Here is a 21,365-nt window from a genome sequence, read left to right on the forward strand (position 1 = left end):
TCATCCACCCTTCTACCGCACACACAACTTATGTTAAGAATCATCCACCCTTCTACCGCACACACAACTTATGTTAAGAATCATCCACCCTTCTACCGCACACACAACTTATGTTAAGAATCATCCACCCTTCTACCGCACACACAACTTATGTTAAGAATCATCCACCCTTCTGCCTCACACACAACTTATGCTAAGAATCATCCACCCTTCTGCCTCACACACAACTTATGCTAAGAATCATCCACCCTTCTGCAGCACACACAACTTATGTTGAGAATCATCCACCCTTCTGCTTCACACACAACTTATGTTGAGAATCATCCACCCTTCTGCTTCACACACAATTTATGCTAATCATCCACCCTTCTGCTTCACACACAACTTATGCTAAGAATCATCCACCCTTCTGCTTCACACACAACTTATGTTGAGAATCATCCACCCTTCTGCCTCACACACAACTTATGTTAAGAATCATCCACCCTTCTGCCTCACACACAACAATCATAAGTTTGAAAACCTTGTTGCTTGAGTTTCACAGCAAGTACAAAATATTCCTAGTTTGGTGGTAACAGAAATACTCAACACTTGTGCAAAAAACAAGGTTTTCGGCTGAGTTTAAACTCAATCAATTCCAACACTTTTGAGGCATGATTCTCAGCATGGTAGAAACTATGGATCATGACTCATTTACTCTTCTATTCTTTAAGGAACACTCAGAAAGTAATAGATGAAAACACAACATCAGAAGAGCAATAGACTGGACAGTCACAGTAGAAGCTATTTGCCACCAGTGGTTCGATAGATTACAATAACTTCACTGCTTAGCATGTTTTTGTAACTTACTTTTTCTTAAAATCAAATTGACAATAATCCTCCACTGACCTAGTACATGAAACTCTTTATAAGTATTAATTCTTTCACTGAACGCAGAAACATTAAACTAGGACACGCCAGTAGCTCAACCACCACGTTTGCGTCTGTGGTAATGTAGTGCTACTGTGCTAGTAGATTCATTCACGATGACGCAAAGTGCGTGCAATTCACATTGTCACCAAGGTTAAGAACCTTGTACCAATGTTGCCAGATTCACAAAAACAACTCTGTTGCTAGAATCTCTCACAATAGCGAAAAAAAATTATTCCTTTGGTAAGCGAAAAGTTGTGCACAGGATTAAACAACACGAAAAAACAAGCACGATGAAAAATAAATTCCACAAACAGCAAAGGAGAGTATCAGTCATCGAGTCATCTTGATATGGCAAATTCCGTTCCAGAGATATCTAGACTCCGGGATGCGAAACTTATTTTAGCTGCATACAATCGTAGGGCTCGAAGTGGAAAAATAATATATCGAAAATTACCCTCTAATGCGAACTGCTGAAGCTGACATTAGGAACTAGAACCAAACTACTAGGAAATAAGATGATATCCAGAAGTTTTTATTTATTATTTGACATTGTATTTATTTAGAGAAAGCATAAAAGCTGTAATGGAACTCAACAATCATTAACCACATGAAAACCACAGAGATTGCAACTTTCAATTCAATTTATTTTTCTCTGTCAGAAAATAACAGCAATGATAAAGTTACCAATAGTTTACGGGAACAAAACCAACAAAAGTAAACGGCGGCAAAACCACAGAAGTTTAAAACGTGCATGCGAGGTAAATTTAAAGGATACCGGTAGGCCTACGTCGATGAAAGTAAATTTAAGCACCAAAACCTAACAGTTTAAAATAGATGAATTAATAGAAAGAATCAGTTGGCTCCACATACCTAAAGCAACTGGAGGTATGATAGTTGATGAAGCCATGCAGGGACGACTGAACCTTACAACCAATACATAAAAAGAAAAATCAAAAACACGAGCATTTAAGAATAAACGTACGGTGAGCTTATTATACGAAAAAAAATATGTACAGTATTTTGTTTTTAAATAAAATAAAGTGTTTGCAGCAACGATAGTGGTATAGTTTTAAAATAGAAATCGATAACTGATGGGTTCAGGAATATACACTAATTATTATTTAAACATGACATTAAAGTGATGATCATGAATAATAATAATAATGATAATAACAATATTTATATAGCGCCACATCCACAGTCAAACTATGCTCCTGGCCGCTGTACATGACAATGGTGATAATTAATACGGTACTTTCAGTCATAATGCTCATTGAAATAGAACGTTTTCAAGCGAGCTTTGAATTCGTTTAAATTTTCAGCTTCTTTTACACAAATAGGCAAACAATTCCAGCAACAACTGGGAAGGTGCGATTTCCATATTGTGTCTTACATGAAGGGTTGCACTAGAGCAATAGACCTTTTGCATAACAAACCACCAGAGCGTGACGTTGGAGTCGTGAACGACTAGCCGCTGTTTGCAATGCTGTGCGATAGGGTTTGTGGCGTTGTTTGCAGGCGAATAAATTGTTTAACGTTTGCTTGAGCTGTTGTTTTGTGGTCTTTACAGGCGTGTATCAGTGTTTCAGCATAATTGTCAAGAAAATAAAACTCTTTTAAGTTGTAAACTTAGGCTACAGAAGTGTTAACCTTCGACCCAGTGGCGTAGCCAAGGGGGGGGGGGGGGGGGGTTGGGGGTTACAACCCCCCTTTGGCACGCGTGTGACGTCACGATATTGAGAATGATGCTTTCAGTCTAAAAAAATTGCTTAATTTTAAACAAAATTGCATTAAAAGAGCAAGTTTTGCCAATACCAAACATCTCAGCCAGAAATTAGCAACAAGAAAACATAGAAACTTAGCTTTATTTCCGAAAAATGCCGAAGAAAACATGATCTTATCCTTTTGCTATGCTACCAGACACCACCATTTTACAGGAATATTCGTAACCACATTTTTGTTGAAAATGCTCTCAGAATGCACCAAATTCAAAGTAAATTTTCAAAATTTTCTGGGAGAGGCCCCCCAGACCCCCCAACGCTGGGTTGTCAACCCCCCCCCCCCTCTTTCAAAATTCCTGGCTGCACTACTGCTTCGACCAGTTCTTTATTGTATTGGAAGCGATCTTGCCGGCAAAGATAGGAAGAATTTCCTGTATTTTATTTATTTATTTGCATCAGACTCAAGATGGTCAATATTACACAATCACGCATAGCCTAGAAAGTAGAAACAAAGCAGATACTCAACTCTGAAGAGCTGAGTCGTAATCTACCAAATACAAAAATTGATAGTAACAGTCTGTTCGCATGAGTTCATAAATCCATTGATTGGAAGACAAGTTACATCGGGTTATAAACTGACATAATCCTTTGCGAATGAGAGCTTGAAAGGTTGTGGTATTGTTATCAACGAATGCAGAGGTGATGCTGCATCGTCTCTGCAGATTATACAACATTCTGTAACAGTTATTGTATCCAACACGTAAGCGATTACTACTAGATGAAAGATAGTTGCACCATAGTTGACAGGCATATAAAGGCATACAATAGGAACGAAACAACACATTTTTAACAGCAATCGAACATTTGGAAAACCTTGCTTTTAACATGCTTCCAGCACAATACAACGACCGTAATTGTCGTTTCATGTCTTCATCATCGGATAGTAAGTCGTTAATTATTACTCCTAAATATTTCACAGAGTTCTCAAAGCAGATACGTTTTTCATTTAAATATACAATCGGGTTAAAGTCAAGTTTCAACATCTTGGATTTAAATAAAACACCAACAGTTTTGTTGCAATTAAATATAATGCCGTGAGAAATGGCATATTTTTGACATAGCCTACATTGATGAGTTTCTGTAGACCCTTGACACTTGGTGCAAACCAACACAAGTCATCAGCATACATTAAATGATTAAGACAGGAATTGCCAATGCAGCAGCCAACAGAAAGATCGTTTAATTCGGAGGATAAATCATTCATGTACAATGTAAAAAAGTGAGGGCTTAATACCCCTCCTTGTCTCACCCCATTTGAAACACGAAAATACTGGGAGTAGTGACATCCCCACTTCACCGCCATAGATTGATTTGCATACCAATAACATAACAATCGTACAAATATCATTGGCACAGATCGTTCAATAAGTTTTAAGAATAGAACCGAATGATTCACTCGGTCAAATGCTTTTGATGAATCCAAAAACACAGTGAAAACAGGAGTACCGTGTTTAACATAATGGGAAATGGTTTGTTTCAACAAAAATACACACATATCAGTACTGTGCTTTGCTTTAAAGCCAAATTGATTATCCGCTGTAATTAAGAAAGGCTCAATTTGTTGCAAAATATTATAGTTATACAGCTTCAAAAGCTAAGCGTGCAAATCAAAATGTTGATGCAGAACTTCAAGGTTTGGTATTAGCTCTGCATCTGTACCGTACACCGTATTTTTCATTCATGAATGCATCTCATGTATTTAAGGTTGAATAGTTTAAACATATTCCGTCATCGTGATGTTGTCATAGCAGCCATGAAGCCAGACTTCAAGAAGGACTACTCAAACTCAAGCACCATGATCATCATCGACTGCACTGAAGTAGGCTACGTCTCGAAACACCATCCTCACTTCACCGTCAGTCGCAAACGTACTCGAACTATAAAAGTACGAACACTGCAAAGGCATTAGATTAGTGGGAGTTGATCCAAGAAATGGGGGTATTATGTTTGTATCTCAATTGTAGGGGGAAGGTGGGGTAAAGTGGAATACCTAAGGGTTAATTCAGTACAGTTCACTGATTTTGCCAAAAAAATTAACTTTTTTTATTTGAGCGTTAACTCTAACATATTTCGACAATTTTTAAAGTGCACTTTTGATGACTGCCAGCTTTTTTATATAAATTTTTTTAATTTTAAAATTACCTCCAATAATCCACTTTACCCCACATATGTGGGGTAAACTGGACCGTTGTAAGTTTTGAGCAAATTCCGTAATTTTTTTCCACGCAATCAAATTATTTACAACTAGCATCATTAGCGAAGACATTATGAAACTTCACAACTGCAGTTCATAAGTCCATTACGAATCAAACTTTGAAATTTTTTTAAAAAAACGGAGTTCACAGATAAAGTTGTCATCCTCTTCATTGCAACCAGCACAGTACAGGCTTCATACGCCCACAGGATGTCCTTTGGTGATAACGAGGCATTCTGAAAAACAAGAATATAACTAAGTTAAGAACCAGCTCGCCTACTCGATCATGATTGATGGGATATTCCGCCCCGTTAGCTCAGTGGTTACGAGCCCGGCTCAAGATTACACGGCGCTGGTTCGACTCTCGGGATGTGCGCTTGAGCAACGCATTTCAGGACTGCTCTCCATTTAGCGGTACTTTATGGATGGAATAATTTCAGGCAACAACACGTCAGCAATCGGAAACTTCACTCAGCCAATCTCGGTAACCGGCCCTGCGTCAAGAGCCTTTACAAGTGTGCGAAACTACCAGAAATAGCCTATCAAGGCTTTGTCAGTCCGAGGATAAAGATTCAATAACCAACCAACCATATCAGAACAACTATCCACGAGTGCTAATTAGGCCTACACAGCGGTGGCCACAGCGGTGGCCATATGTTCCAACCAGTTGTTTTTTTTTTCAATATCTTAGACTGGATCATCACTCCATTAGCCTATTTGTTTACAACCTTTTTTTGTGCAGTTTTTGTTTTTTCCTGTTTATAGATTTAGTTTAACCATTGTATTTTATTCAGATGTAGTTAATTTGTATGTATATTATTCCTGAAGAGGACATCTTGTGATGTCGAAAACGTTCGATACTTAATTTGTTGCGTAGTTTTGTGTTTCTATAATATTATGTAATAAACTTGAAGATGTTAAACTTGATCACGTTACTCGGCTTCGTATGCCTATGGTTCAACAAGACAAACTCTCTACCGAAGCTCTACCTTTTTTCAACATAATGTGCGGAATTGGTTTAGCTACTTTTTCTGTTTTAGTCGTAAAATACAGTATGACCTCAATTTCTCATATTACTGTGACATGCCACTAGCCTACAAAGTCTAAAAATCATCGTTCTATCCACGTAACTTTATATCAAAGTACGCTTGGTATCTGAAATAACTTCCCTTCAATTTTGTAAATCGTGCAGGGCCTGGTGCGTTGCGGTTCGAAATGGCTTCGCCCGTGGTTGGATTTATTTTTGGGGTTTTCTTTGCCTGCCTTGCTCTGAGCTAAGCGCATCAAGAATCAGCAAATGGTAATGTTTCCATCAGCAAACTTGTTAGGGAACGTTCAAATATTATGTAACGCCAACGTAACGTTTTTCAACCCCCCCTCCTCCAACGGTTTTTCACTACGAATTCAGCACCAAAAAACTACCATTCCGTACTCGAAAGCGTTACTTAACGTTTTGCTTGAACCCCCTCCCCCCCGATGTGACGCTAACGTAACGCTTTGCATAAAACCCCCCCTCCTCCTCGAAGTAGTTGCGTAATATTTGAACGTTCCCTTAGCGCACTATGGCCGATCTTCATAGCAAGTATCTATTTAAGGTTTAAATATGATTTGAAAAGATAAAAATTTTAAGTGGACATTCTAGCACCCAACATATTTTTTTTTACGGGTACGGTACCGTAGTTCAAACTTCCCTACCAAGCCGTGAAGATAATTTTTTAAAGTCTAAAGGTGCGTCTACACGAGAAAGTGTTCTTGCTTAAGCTAGTTTTTAAGCTCGTTTCGTCTACACTCACAATCTCGAAAAAAGATTTTGCTTGCTTGAACCGCGGTCACGAGAGTATTTCAACCGTAATGACGTCACGTTTCAAAAAGTTTGCACCAAAACAAGAAGCAAACCAACTATTCTTTAACAACTAGTCGGAGTGAGCTGGCACTTTGAGTTGTTGCAGTCATTCAATGATGGCTTTCAAATGTTAACGTGTATTATTTTTGTTGTAATGGTCACAAATGAAAGCAACTGAAATTGTGTAAAAAATGCTGCAAAACGATAAGGTTGCAAACGCGCAATTTACTTGAGAAAGAAATGTTCTGACACCTTAGTGAAGTTAAAAAGTTAGAAACAGGTGTGGCCAGAGAACACTGGGTGCATCAAATACAAAACAACAACTACAAACTTCCTAGTTGCTTGACTAGCAGCCAGACTACTGAGTGCAGACCTGAGGTTTCGCCGCGAAAACATTTCTAAGCAAGAGAACTCGCTTAGACCAGTGGTTCTCAACTGGGGGTCCGTGAAAGCTTGCGAGTTTGCAGCATGATTGATAAATTACGAAATGTAAAAATTGGTTGGTTGTGCTTTATTTGTGTATTAGGCTACCGTGATTTTCAAACTGTACTTCCCAACGAACCGGTGCGATGTCCTTTGAAAGTTCAAAGGTTTGGTTTCTAACTAAAAAATTATCATATAAATGAATTAATTTTTTAATTAGGCTATGTTCAACTTAATTTTTTTGAGACAGTAGTCTATTGGTCAATGCTTAACTTAGAAATACAAACGTTGGTCAGCAGTCTATCACCACTCACAGTTTGCGATGACAACGAATTAATATTGATTAGAAACGAAAAAAGGAAGAAATTGTTTGTAACGGTCGCAAAATTCTATTGGTTTTTGATAAAATTTATAGAAAAACATCAAATCAACATAATTATAGATTATATAGCCTACTGATTTTTGATGTGCCAACATAAAGCTCATAACATAATTTCTCTAATGTCATCAATAGCAGTGGCGGCTCGTCCATAGAAACTGCAAAACTGCAGCACCCCCTGCACATTTCAGTATTTTATTTTTTTTATTAATTTAACGTTTTTTTTCGTGTTCTCTATAGATCCTACCGACTGGAAGTTTCATAATTTCTGGGTTTTAAAAAATATGATGATTTTTTAAGTTTTGTATTTGGCAGCTCTGAACTGCAAGCCCTGCAGTTGCGATCTTATAAAAGAAGAACAAAGAGAAATTGTGACGTCATATTTTGGCTGAGGTTGCTTCAAATCCCACAATTTCGAACTGCAAATTTTGCAGTTGCTGGTCACGTGGTCAGGCTAGCTACTGTTGCAAATACTGTTGTTTTCAAGCACGATATTAGGATTAGGTGGCTGCGACTGATGCTGTTACATGGTTAGACTAATGTGCTTTGCTTTCTGTACAAAAAGATAAAGCTTAGACTAGGTTTTCATTAGTGTTGTTAAATTAAATTTAAGAAAAGCTCTACGGTACCAATAAATTTTTGTAGTTACCAAACCTGGTGGATTTTTTATAAACTAAATGTAACCTAGGTTCATTGTTAACTTACGATAATAAGTTAAGGCCAAAGGTCACATGCTAAAACAGCCTATTTAAACTTGATGAACATCAGGAAATTAAGTGCTCAAATAGCCTCAGAATTCATGAAATACCACTAAAATAAGGTAAAATTTTATGGGGGTCATGTCCCTAGACCCCTTGGCATCGCGCCTTTGGCGCTCGCTCTTTCACGTATAGGCTACTTCCGGTTGCAGCACCCCCTGCTATAAATACCACGAGCCGCCACTGATCAATAGTCATAAGTGTGTCGCGAGTTCACCAAATTCTTTTAAGTGTGTCGTTTCGAAACTCATAAAACATTTGATTCCATTATAATTACAGGAAAAGCGATATACCAAAATTTCAGATAACATTTTTTTGGGGTTCCGCGACCGCTTCGAAGGTACCAAAAGGGGTCCGCCAAAACAAAAAGGTTGAGAACCACTGGCTTAGACGCTCAGAAGCGTATTTTTTCTCGCCGACTCGCTCATTTTCTCAAAAGTGACACAAAGTGCGATTATCTTAAACAAACAAACAAGTTTTGCTAGCTTAAGCAAGAAAACAGTCGTCGTTCAAATACTGTATTACGTAACTCCTTCGAGGGGAGGGGTTATGCAAAGCGTTACGTTAGCGTCACATTGGGGGGAGAGGGTTCAAGCAAAACGGTAGATAACGCTTTCAAGTACCTAATGGTAGTTTTTTTGTGCTGAATTTGTAGTGAAAAAGCGTTACATGAGGGAGGGGAGGGTTGAAAAAAAACGTTACGTTGGCGTGACATGGGGGAGGGGGGTCAAAAATTCGGAAAAAAAGCGTTACATATACTGGAACGTTCCCTTAGTATGAAACAGGTTTTGTTAATTGACACGTCCAGTCCAAATGTTGGAGGGAAAAATGTCAATTTACCCTACCGCTACCGTGGATCGCGCAAACAACTCATTTGTCTCGTGATTATGAAGAGTAAGCTGTTCCACGGAATGTCACATTTCAACTCTTGTTCTTGATGAATGTTGGAGTTAGTCGCCTGCTTACTGAGTCCTCATGCAAGCATATGCTTTGTTGCAGTGTTACTTTTCGGCGAGGTGGCCTTAATTTCAAATATAAAATACCGTACAACACGTGTTATCAATTAGGTCCATAAACCATTTATTTTCAATCATGGTGTTGGGAATGTGGAATCTCCTGTTCCGCTGAATCTAAACCTCCTTTACCACCACAACTTATTTATACCTATCAGGGCCGTAGCCAGACCGCAGAGCAAGGGGAGAGCCAACTTTTCGTTAGGGGGGGCCGAAAAAATTTGAATGATTTTGGCATTTTAACCTCTTAAACACCGGTATCCACAAAAATTGCAATACGGTATGTCAGTTTAGTGTTACGACCATTAGCGTAGCCAGGAATTTTGAAAGGAGAGGTTTTGACGACCGGCAGGCGAAGCCCGACGGCGTGTTCGCCTAAGACGACACCCAGCGACGGGGGTCCTCCCCCAGAAAATTTTGAAAAATTACTTTGAATTTGGTGCATTCTGAGAGCATTTTCAATACAAATGTGGGTATGAATATTCCTGTAAAATGGTGCTGTCAGGTGGCATAGCAAAAGGATAAGATCATGTTTTCTTCAGCATTTTTCGGAAATAATGCTGTCTTTATGTTTTCTTGTTGCTAATTCCTGGCTGAGATGTTTGAATGTTTGGTATTGGCACAACTCGCTCTTTTAATGCAGTTTTGTTTAAAATTAGGCAAATTCTTTTAGACTGAAAGCATCATTCTCAATATCGTGACGTCACACGCGTGCCAAAGGGGGGGTTGTAACCCCCCCCCCTTGGCTACGCCACTGGTCAAGACCAACACTGGTCTCTTATCACGGCAACCATATTACAATGACCAACATAACAAAGCAATTGTTGACTTGTTGTATAAATAGCGGTACTTGTTACGAGCAAAAACTTTAACTGGCTCGAAGAAGCTAGTGCAGAGGATTTTGATATATGATTACATTCCGCCTATACAACCGTGAGCTAGTCTATTGCAATTGCAGTCGCGGATGTTTGGATGCAAGCCGTCTCACAAACAAGTCTAAATCGATAGATTTCGATACAGAATGTTCAAAGGCCATAAGCACTAAGTTTGCCTGTCTTGGTTGTAACATGCTCCGTCTAGTGGGAGCGTCAGCCCTTGTTAACACTGAGAATCCACACTCACAAACGGCAGTGCTAGATTCAAATGTAGCAATATCTGCTGCAAGGTTGAACACTTCACAGATCAGAAAACTAGAAACAAAATTTATTTACACTGATTGGATTGAAGAAAAAAAAATTAACACTGCTTAACTGCACAAATTTGGTTTATCACTGCACAAATTGGTTATCACTGACCCTTAGAATTAAGTATGGTAAGTAATGGGTATTAAGGCGATGTGAAATTTGAATGGACAAAATCGAATTATCACACAGGGTGACTACTGTTGTGTAGAGTATTTTTGTGAAGTTTTATGCAATAAAATCCAGTATCCGTAAACATGTAAGCGTTTTAAGGTTAGTATTTTCTAATTCTTGCAAGGTGATTCCACAAAAAATGCTATCACAACGCATCAATCCACGTGATCCAGATAGCGTGCTCTGAATGGCTAGTTAGGGAAAACGCGTTGTGTGTCGCACACACGCGCGCGCGAGCGATTGCTGTCTGCTGCTGAGAGATTTATAGCTTGAGCCTTGAGATGCTGAATTGCTGATTATTATTGAAGATAAGGCTGCAAAATTCAGATAAGAAGTTGTGTTCAGCCGAAATGTTTGCTATGATTTTATGCTTGGTTGTTAAATAATCATTCAGGCTTCGGTTCAAAGTTAGTTTAGGCTAGGTTTTCCAAATTGTGTAAAGTAGGCCTAAGAGGCAGTGTCTGTAATTATCAGGTCTTCTGAAATAAGAACTGCTTATTCAGGTGAAGTTGCTGTTTGTGGTTCTGCATTTTTTATATGTAGCTTTGAGAATGACACTAATAAAGTTCATAGTATTACGGAAGGCTCAGACAACTAAGTTTTCAGCACTTAAATTCTTAGTTCTGTGTACTGTAAGTGGGCTATGTTTATTTTTCAAAAAATACATTAATCTCTTCACATATTATCTTTAGTTCATAAAGCTGACCTTGTTGTGGGTAGCATTGTTAACTGTTAAATCATGCCTAAAAGTTCTAAAAAGCGAATAAGAAGCATGGAAAGCTCTTCTGTCATTGGACCCTCCAAGGAGCGTCCCACTGCTGATTTACCAACACTACGATATGTTCTTGCATTCTGTACTTTGTTAAAGGTGATACTCAAGTACTTTATTACTGCAACTTTTTCTCTGACCGGTTTTAATTAAGCTTGGTAGTGACATAAAACATAGACCAACTCGTATATATTCGTATGGATGAAGGGTAGTTGTTAAAAATACTAACATATAGCTTGCATGAATGAACAGTACACGTAGGCTACAATAACCAACTAGCAGACACTTTTCAAAACCTTAATGTGTTGAAATAATTAATTGCACGTTTGCAGAGACAGAGCACTCATAAGGAATTAATTTTTCAGGAAGCTGGAAAAAAAGCTAACTATTCTCTCTTCAAATGAAGATCGCATTCCTAAAACAATTGAGGTTTCTCCTCTCCCAACGTTATCGTGGAGTAGAAGCACCGTTATACCAAATTGGGCCTCTGGACAAAAGGACAACAAAAACGCTTCAAAAGACAGTTAACAAAAGGTAAGTTCTTACATATATACGGTATCTTTTCAAACTTTTTTGTCTAGTAATTTTCTATGAAATGTAAGGCTTTTATAAGTATATTCTTTGATAACAGGGTCAATGGGTCATGCATAGACATGTCCCATATAATATGTTGTGTACTGGGGTTGGTCAGTTGTTGTCATTGACATGGCTCTTCTAACAACATTTGTTGAATGGAGCCATATGAGAAGGAGAATGAGTTACTGCCAATCCTACAACCCCACTTCACCATTGCAGATGTAGTGCAACCAACTCTAGATAGTAGGTGGTTTAAGGATTTTTTGCTTTCCTAAAGCATTTCCTTGTGGGAAAGTGATTCAGATGTTCTGATTTCTATGTCTGTAAAGGCATGCAGCTTGTGCTTTCACTAAAGTTAGTCGTGCTATGGCGAGAAGAATTTTCTTGACTATCACTGATTTTTGCTGCCATTTGTCCGAAAGAGTATTATTTGTTATGTTTGGCATATATTGTTTTTCGTTGTGATAGTCAGAAATAAAAACAAACTGAACTGATTTACATGGATTATTTTGTGTTCTTTACATTTATCATTCACACAAAAAGTTGTTTTTCAAGAGCCTCAAACAACAGCGAGGAGATGATTTCTCTGCAGCAAAGAAGTCACAAGTGATAGAGGAAGAGAACTGGAAAAAAACAGCAGTTTTCTGCAGCAATTGATGAAGAAATTGACTCTCCTTTCGAACCAGCTGCACCTGGTACATCTGAATGTGACAATGCCCCGGTATCCAGTGATGATCCTGCTCTGCGATCTTTTTCTGTGAACATGTTAGAAAATATTCGCAAAGGCAGTAACTCTTGTTGTGATGTTTCTGTCCGCACTTTTACCCAACCAAAATTAAATTTGGATGCCAACTCACTGTTTTCTTTGATTGGGACCATGTCACGCTTACTGAGTCTATCCTTACTTCACACTTGACTCGACCATAGATGAACTAAAGGGTTTGATAAACACAAAGTTTGAATGCCCTCATTTTCCTGCCCATACTCAGGCTGTGCAGCGTATCATTTGGGAAGTCACTACCGACTGTGGAAGTGTTGCTGGCCATCAACAACGGGATGGTTTCATTCGGGCGAGAATTGCTTCGCGTAGGGTCTTGCCGAAAGCAGACACGAAATCTGACTTTCTTTCATTGGCTGCAGTACAATGTTTTGATATTCACCATTGTTTCTTGTTCATTGTCTTTATTCTTCATTCGTTTGTGCACGTTTTACAAGCACATATAAAGTTGGTTGGTTGATGTGTAAGCTACCATTGGAGAGTTGCAGTTACTATATCTGTCAAAAAACAAATGTAAATCGGCGAAAACAATCGAATATTAATGCAGTGCGTTGTGTGATTATGTAATACATATTATTACAACAAAACCAAAGTGTCATCTTATGCACAGTGCATTCCTACTCTTGCCATAGAAGTGAAAAAGGCTTTAATATCATCAGTTTTTGCTGACCAAGCAAAAATAGGGTTGCCAGGTAATTGTTTAACATCTTACCGTACACCGCCAGCCTTTACCTAAAAGGGCAACTAGCAGTCGCATCATATGTAATTGTTGTTGTGGTTGTTAAAGTTGGAAATTTTTACAATTTAAAAAAGATAAACAAAGTTTTTTCTTCAAAAAATTTGTACCTGGCAACTCTGTGCTGGCAACAAAATCGACTACATGTTTAAGGTTACTGAATATTTTTGCGTGAAATTTTACTGAAATACTCTACATAGCAATAGTCACCCTGTGTGATAATTCGATTTTTGATTTTTTTAAATTTTTTGATTTTCACATCGCCTTAATGGGTATGAATTAAGTATGGTAAGTATTTAAGAATGGTAAGAATTAAGTATAGCCTAATTTGTACCGGTTTGTAGGCCTGCTGGAAATCCATTCCCTCTCTGTTAGGTTATCATTCTTTCCCAAAACATTTTTATTTTACACAGTTTCTGACAATTTTTTTACCAACCTAACACGTGTTGGCCTTGGTTGAATTGAACATGTTGAGGTTGTCAAAGGAGGGGGGTAGGGGGGGGGCGAAGTTGTTTAATCATCATAGCTGTTAACTAAACAAAACAATTGTAGTTAATTGGGCCAATTGGAGCTCTGCAACGGGAAAATGGGCAAAATCATTATAATTGCAGCTGTTGCTCAAGAATGTTGGGATTTTGCCAGGGGGGGCGAAATTGTTTTCAGGAGGGCGAGGCCCCCCCTAGCTACGGGCCTGATACCTATACAGGGCAAAATATTCCGGTTAGTTATGAAAACAGATGATTACTACGCACTGGAGCTCCGTTAACACCCGACCGAATTTTGGCAAGCGTACACCTGGTTATTTCGTCGCCTAGACAATGACACGCTCGAATAGACTCGCATCCCATTGACCAATCAAATATCAACACAAATTATATCTCCTGTTGCATTGCGTAGAAACAATGTGCTAGCCCAATGGATTTATACCAATCCAACTTATGTCACAAAACATATAATTTTAATTCCGAAAAGATATTAATTTCTGATTTCCTGTGTCGCAAAGGCCGATGTTTGATCTGTGGCATCATTATTGAAATTACAAGTAGCTGACACTGTATAGTTGTATCATATCAACGCAAAGATGAACTTTGAACCGAACTGCCATCTCAGTTGTTTTGGCGAACTCATTGACCATGGATTCCATATTCGCAAAGCACAATTCCACAGCTCTTCCTACACAAAAGGAAGCACGTAAGTCAGGAGAAATATTACGATGAAACAAATAATTGCAGATCTGGAGGGGGGGTCTCAGCGATCTTGGTGGATGAGGTGTTATCATCGGCAAATCAACAATAAAATCATCGCTGTCATCATCGACTCAAAATCAAATATATCCATATCACAAAGTGACCTCTTGTCACTGACATGCGTTCAGTACAAATCTGTAGAAGCATATAAACTCTACCTTGGTTGGTTTCTTATGTCTCCTTGCGAGGTCTGGGGCTCCCACCTGCAGCATAAGTGGCATCTACTTTTCTTGCGACACTGAGGAACAGATAATCGGTGGAGAACCTTTAAAACAACCCAACTGTGAAAGTGCTGCATGCAGAACGAATTTAATTTGTCGACCAACAATAGTGACGTCAGAATGAACGTTTTGCGTCATAGCTGCACGTGAACAAGCGTGACGCTAAGACAGCATCAACACTTGGTGCAGTGTAGCATCAGACAAATGCCTCGTTCAATAAGCATCATACGTCGCTTGATATAAATGATCTTGCAATAATTATGAATCCTTGAATGTATAAGAGTATGGTTTCACAATCTTCTTACCTTTGTTGCAACAGCATTTGCAGTGACTACCCGACCATTCTTCAACCTTGATCAGGTGTCTCCATTCCCAACAGAAACCTTAAAGTTAAATTATGATTCATACTCAAAAAGCAACTTCAGCATTGTTGCAACGGTTATAGGCAAATTGTTCATAAGCAATTGTTCATAAACTGTTTTTCGTAAAATGAAATCCGTAAAACAATTCTTCGTAAAGCATTTCTTCGTATACATCAAATTTTAACTGCATGCACGAAAAAATGCTTTAGAATTGTTTTACAAAGAATTAATTTTACGAACAATTACTTACGAACAATTTGTCGGACACCTAAAACAAGCCACATCAGATAGTTGCAAACAAACATATGCATGAAAACTGCATCTTAATCTGGTAAAGTTTAGTGATCATCCCTTGTGGCTTGACAGTTCAGATTAAACCTCAGATATAGCAGATCAGATTAAACCAGAGATTAAGCAATTTGTGCCTTATAAAATATTAATTATGGCAAGAAAAACTTACATCATTTTGCACTTCTTCAGGTCAGCATTCACATTTTGGCTTGGTGAGTTGACCTGACAAACAAGTTAATTTAACCAAAGAAAATGAATGTGGTACAATCCTTTTGCAAAAAGACCCACTTCAGAAAACGGTTGCTCTTAACATTTGCCATCCTACTACCGATGCATCCTATTGGCAGAATTAGCCTCACAATCATCATAGTGGACCAATGATAAGGTGATGCTATTGTGAAATCAAACTTACATGTTTGTCACTTTATTGTCTTCATGTGCGCTGCACAAAATCTTGGGAAACCTAAAATTGTAATTACAATTTAAGAACTTTGATTTTGACTACTACACAAGGAAGTTGCAAAATCACCTTTAGTTGTAGATTGTGAATTGAACAACCACAAGAGCAACTGTCAGCATAGTGTACCATGTACAAACACTGCCTGATGTACATGTCTCATTACAAACCATGGGTAATTTACAAGACAGGCCTTTTATTACAAGCTCCTTAATTTTTTCCGCAACAAAGCATTGCAAACCTGAGCCCCTTTCTAGCGACCAAATTCTACACTCTGCAGCCAAGATGGAAAAAATTGTGTATTTGCGTTTACTTGGATAACTAGGCAAACAAGGCCCTGAAACATATTTGCAGTTGTGTTTAAATGCACTGCTTCCCAAGTGGGTGTAGAGCTAGTCTTTAGATTTTACAGGTTGATGCTCTTACTTTGCCTTGTTTGTGAAAAAATGTTGTGAATGTGCCTGAACAGAAAGTTTTTCATTCAAACACAAGCAAACCAGAGCAGAGAAAAAGGCAGGGTTTTCCCAATTTTTTGTAGAGAAACTCCCTTCTTTTTCATACCAGATCTAAAAAATTTCCTACCTAATCTCAATCTAAATTGAACACAGTGATTTACAGGTTTATCAATGAAAATGTCTGTGCTGTATTATTTCTAAACACGCACAGGTTTAAAATTGTATATCCGGAGTCAATTACATTCACATCAGTGTGAAAAAAAATAGGCTGTGGCTATATTTACACTAGCCTATATAGTGTAATAGCCTTAATAAGGTTGCCAGATAAGGAATTCTGCTGTAGTTTGAGAAAAGTTTAAAGCTGTTGAAAACAAAAACTTGTATTTTGGAAATTTTTTTTAGTCTTGGGAAGATCAAAACCCTAATCTTATTCCAAACTCTAACCCTTACTTTAACCCTTCCTAACTTTAATCCTAACTCTGGCAACACCTGATTGTGGAAAAACAGCCACTTCCAAAAAAATAAGGCAGTGGCTATTTGACCGGCTCCGGTCTTTGAATCTGAAACACTATTTGACCGGTCATGACGTCACTACATAAGCACTTTTTTCTTTTTCTCTTTCAAAGCAAAAGACGATAAGCGCGTTAAGTTTTAAATTCAACACGATTTTTTCAACTGAATCCGTGGCGCATACGTAACGTCTCGGGCTGCCATTCTAGAGGGAATGAGTTCGGTTCTATCCAGAAGCGTTCTTTTTTTTTTTTTTTAACTAAATTTTTGAAAGTGGAAAGTTGTCTTGAAGGGTTGGTTGAGATGATGATTTGAAACTTGACTGATTGTTGTGCGACAATGAGACTGGATTTAATTTTTAACTACGGACTTCAGCGAAACGTAATCTTACAGCCTATTAGAAGGTGTGATTTTTTCAGAGAAATTGTGCTAAGAAATGAAAGGAATTTGTTAAAAATAAAGACTAGAAAAAACTTTTTTAATTCGTTTTGAAACTTTTTTATTCACTTGTTGATTCATTCATATCAGTTTGTATCCTTTTGTAGTTCAAAAAAAAAAAAAAAAAAAGAACGCTTCCGGATAGTATCGAACTCATTCCCTCTAAAATGGCAGCCCGAGACGTTACGTATGCGCCACGGACTCAGTTGAAGAAAACGTGTTGAATTTAAAACTTAACGCGCTTATCGTTTTTTACTTTGAAAGAGAAAAAGTGCTTATGTAGTGACGTCATGACCGGTCAAATAGTGTTTCAGATTCAAAGACCGGAGCCGGTCAAATAGCCACTGCCAAAAAATAATAATGCAGAAGATTCCAGTTTGAACAAAAACTTTTTTTAAAGACCCTAACGAAAACTGCTTTAAACTGATTCATATTCCAAGATTCTTAACCTACACTATGCCGGTAAGCTAGTTTCAGTTGCCGGCTTCCACAAGCCAACATTTTTACCTTATTTCCAGACAACAAATTTGTCCATTTTACATTGAATGAACATCTGCAGATCGTATTTAAATTTATTTCTCCACTCGCATTTAGATGAAACTTTTTATCTTTACTTGCAGTCTTTTTCATAAACAAGTCAAAGTCTCTAAGACGTCAAGAAATAAATTGCTGACAAACATTTGCAAAAAGTACCGGTACCTATGTACATCAATCTGTAAAACAGCAAATACTAGCTCTACACTTACTTGGAAGCAGTGCATTTAAACACAATTGCAAATATGTTGTACTGTAGGGCTTTGTTCGAACCCAAGTAAATGCAAAAACATACCAACAGTAATTAACAGTTTTACAAACACAAAGTTCTGGGAACGGAAGTGTCACTGGGAAGAAGCTCTGGTAAGCCATGCTTTGCTGCCGGAAAAATGAAGCTTAGAGGCTTGGAATTTATAGGTTATTGGAGAAAATAAAACTGAGAATAACTTGTTTTAGACAGAAAACAAACCATAAAAACCTACATACACATGCCATGCTAAGGCTGAACTGCCGGTACTTTGTTTAAAGTACGAATCTTAAAAAGGTTCACCTATGCACATTGGTTGAGCTGGCACAAAGCTCTAACAAGTTTTTTAACCTGTAATTTCAACTTTACAGTGAAAACATCAACACTTTAAAGTCGTTAATAAGATTATGCAAAATGATCAAGATCACATGTCGCTGGTTCGACTCTAGGGGTGTTCACTTGAGCAACGCATGTTCAAGCGTACAATTCAGGACTGCTCTCCATTCAGCAGCACCTAATGGATGGAATAATTCCTTGGCAACAACACTTTAACAATATAAAAACTTCACTCTGCATATGTCGGTTACCGGCCATGTGTCAAGAGCATCTACAAGTATGTGAAACTACCAGGAATAACCAATCAAGGCTTTGTCAGTCCAAGCATAGATTCAAAAGCCAGACCAAAGCCAATGACATTTTACATTTCTTTTTAATTTTAAATAATTAAAGATAACTAGAAAAAAGATGCGTAAAGGCACCATGCATGTACAACACAGATATAGTTGTATTTGAGTAAGATATTCAAGCCGTCTTTACGATGGAAAGCTATTAAATATACAAGTCCACCAACCTGATTTCGTTCACTTATTCTATTACAAAAGCCTGTGATTTTCACAAAAGGTGTTTTCTAAATCCACTACATAATTATAGAAAGACTTTCGAAACACGCTATATGTACAGAGATCTAAAAAGTTCAAAGTAATACAACTCACCATCAAGGCGGTAATAGAACCATCCTCCTTCCAGCAAGCGTGCAGCAGGAAAGACCGAAAGTCCGAAACTGTCACACTTCGAAAAGAAAAAAGCGTGGCTGTGAACCCATGCGGATTATCATAGAAATCTGAAGAGCTTTGAAACATTTTTACCTTTTTAGATTTTCTGCAGAAGAAAATGGTTTTTGTTTTATTTAGTTGCAAGAATAATGGACGTAGGCTATACAGGGTTGATTGATTGATTGAATCTTTATCCTCGGACTGGGAAAGCTTCTTGCAGAGCTTAATCCTGGCAGTTTCGCATACTTGTAGGGGCTTTGAATCACTGACGCGGGCCCGGTCACTGAGATTGACAGAGTGAAGTTTCCGATTGTTGAAGTCTTGTTGCCGGGGAACTATTCCATCCATTAGATGCCGCTGAATGGAGAGCAGTCCTTAACGTGCGTTGCTTAAGCGCACACCCCGAGAGTCAAACCAGCGCCGCTTCATCTTGAAGCTTCTTCGTTCCAGAAGTGACGCGCTAACCAATTGAGCTATCGGGACGTAATCAATATTGAAAAAGTAGAGAATAGCCCTATCGAATAGCGATTTGGAACCGATACTTGCAACCCACGTATATTGGGTGTGAAGCAAACATAGCACCATCAAAATTCAGTTCCACAAACATACAGAAAATAGGGAAGGATTAACACAATCACTGTGTCAGCTGCTCACGGTAAATTCAAAATAATGAATACCGTATTAACTGTTGATAAAATATGTCTGAACTGAACAAAAATATAAAAATTCAAAAAGTAAACAGGTTTAGAGTTATGGTACCAAAAAACGAGCTTATAAAAATTCAAAAAAGTTAAAGAGATGGAGAGTAGCCTACTTTGCTTCTTTAATAACCGTTGTCCAAGCTCAGCCAATACGAAAAAGAAATGTTGACAAAGACAAAAATGAGGATACATCTAGACTCTAAAGACAACGAAAAACTAATGAATTCGGTTTTCACCATTATAGTTTTTGTCATTTTATTTTGAAAAAAAAAACATGTTATGAACATAAAATCCAAAAATAAAAAAATTAAAAAAAATAACAAAAGAAAAATGTGGCGAAACCATAATCATTTTAAGACGTACGTACAAAGAAGATTGAAGGTGTGTAGCCTCTCGATGAAAACAATTAGTTGTTTTTGTTTGTTTGTTTTATTATCTTTATCCTGCATTGCGGGAAAGCGGACTTGAGCGCTATGCATCGGTCTACGCCTTTCGACGTACACCTGACCCACGCTGCAGCCGACTGCAATGTCTATTTCCGGTTGTCTACTCTACTTATGACTTAAATTTGGTACTACCCATTACTCGAAATCGATCTAAGATTTCTTGCCCAGAGAAACAACAGCAAGTGCGGGTGGCTGGAGTCGAACATGCAGGCTCTCGACTGCGAGCCCAACGTGCTAACTACTCGGCCACTGCTACCGACTAGTTAGTAGATTTGGACCTATATTTTCGGACTGCAAAGCCTCTGACAAACGATTTGTAACATTAGGCCTTGGTCACAGCGGAAATCCATAATATCTTTGTGGGAAAGTTGTAACATAAAATTCCCGAATCCTTTCGTCTGTATGCGATGACACCAAAAAAATACTTTTCTGAGAACGTCTTTTCACGAATTGTATTTCAAGAAAAAATAGCCACAGGCTGTCGAAAAGGAGCGCAACGCGATACGCACTAAAACTTGTCACCACAATACAGATCACTGAGGATAAAAGACGAAAATTTCGTCTAGTTGGTAAGCATAATCAAAACAGTTTTAATATTCGACCAACCTTTCCAACGACAATTCTAAAATGACGAAACTGACTTGAGATATTTCAAACCACATACCGTAACTTGTATACTGTGACGTAACAGTGATATGTATTGTCGTGTCATTCCAGCACGAGGTAAATTTGGCTTCTGCAACATTTCGTAATTCAAGATTTAAGATGAAATACCTTACATGGTGTAAGTATGATGCAATCTCTGCTCATTTTTTAGCAATATTTCATGACGTAAGACACCAGGTTAAGTAGACCTTAGCGGTTTTATATGACGTTTGATTTGGGAA

At 38.0% G+C, this 21,365-nt stretch overlaps 1 long non-coding RNA gene across 1 annotated transcript; it reads right to left on the reverse strand.

The window, feature by feature from the left end:
* Positions 1-10,485: 10,485 nt before the first annotated feature.
* On the reverse strand, positions 10,486-19,332 carry LOC145767501 (uncharacterized). Its single transcript, XR_014288795.1, has 6 exons — positions 19,272-19,332; positions 16,051-16,101; positions 15,808-15,860; positions 15,291-15,368; positions 14,923-15,029; positions 10,486-14,690 (listed from the first exon to the last, which is right to left on the reverse strand). It is a non-coding gene; the product is annotated as an uncharacterized LOC145767501 (long non-coding RNA).
* Between the last annotated feature and the right edge of the window lie 2,033 nt (positions 19,333-21,365).

Source organism: Aplidium turbinatum, chromosome 3, assembly GCF_918807975.1.
Source record: "Aplidium turbinatum chromosome 3, kaAplTurb1.1, whole genome shotgun sequence".
NCBI classification, from domain to species: domain Eukaryota; kingdom Metazoa; phylum Chordata; class Ascidiacea; order Aplousobranchia; family Polyclinidae; genus Aplidium; species Aplidium turbinatum.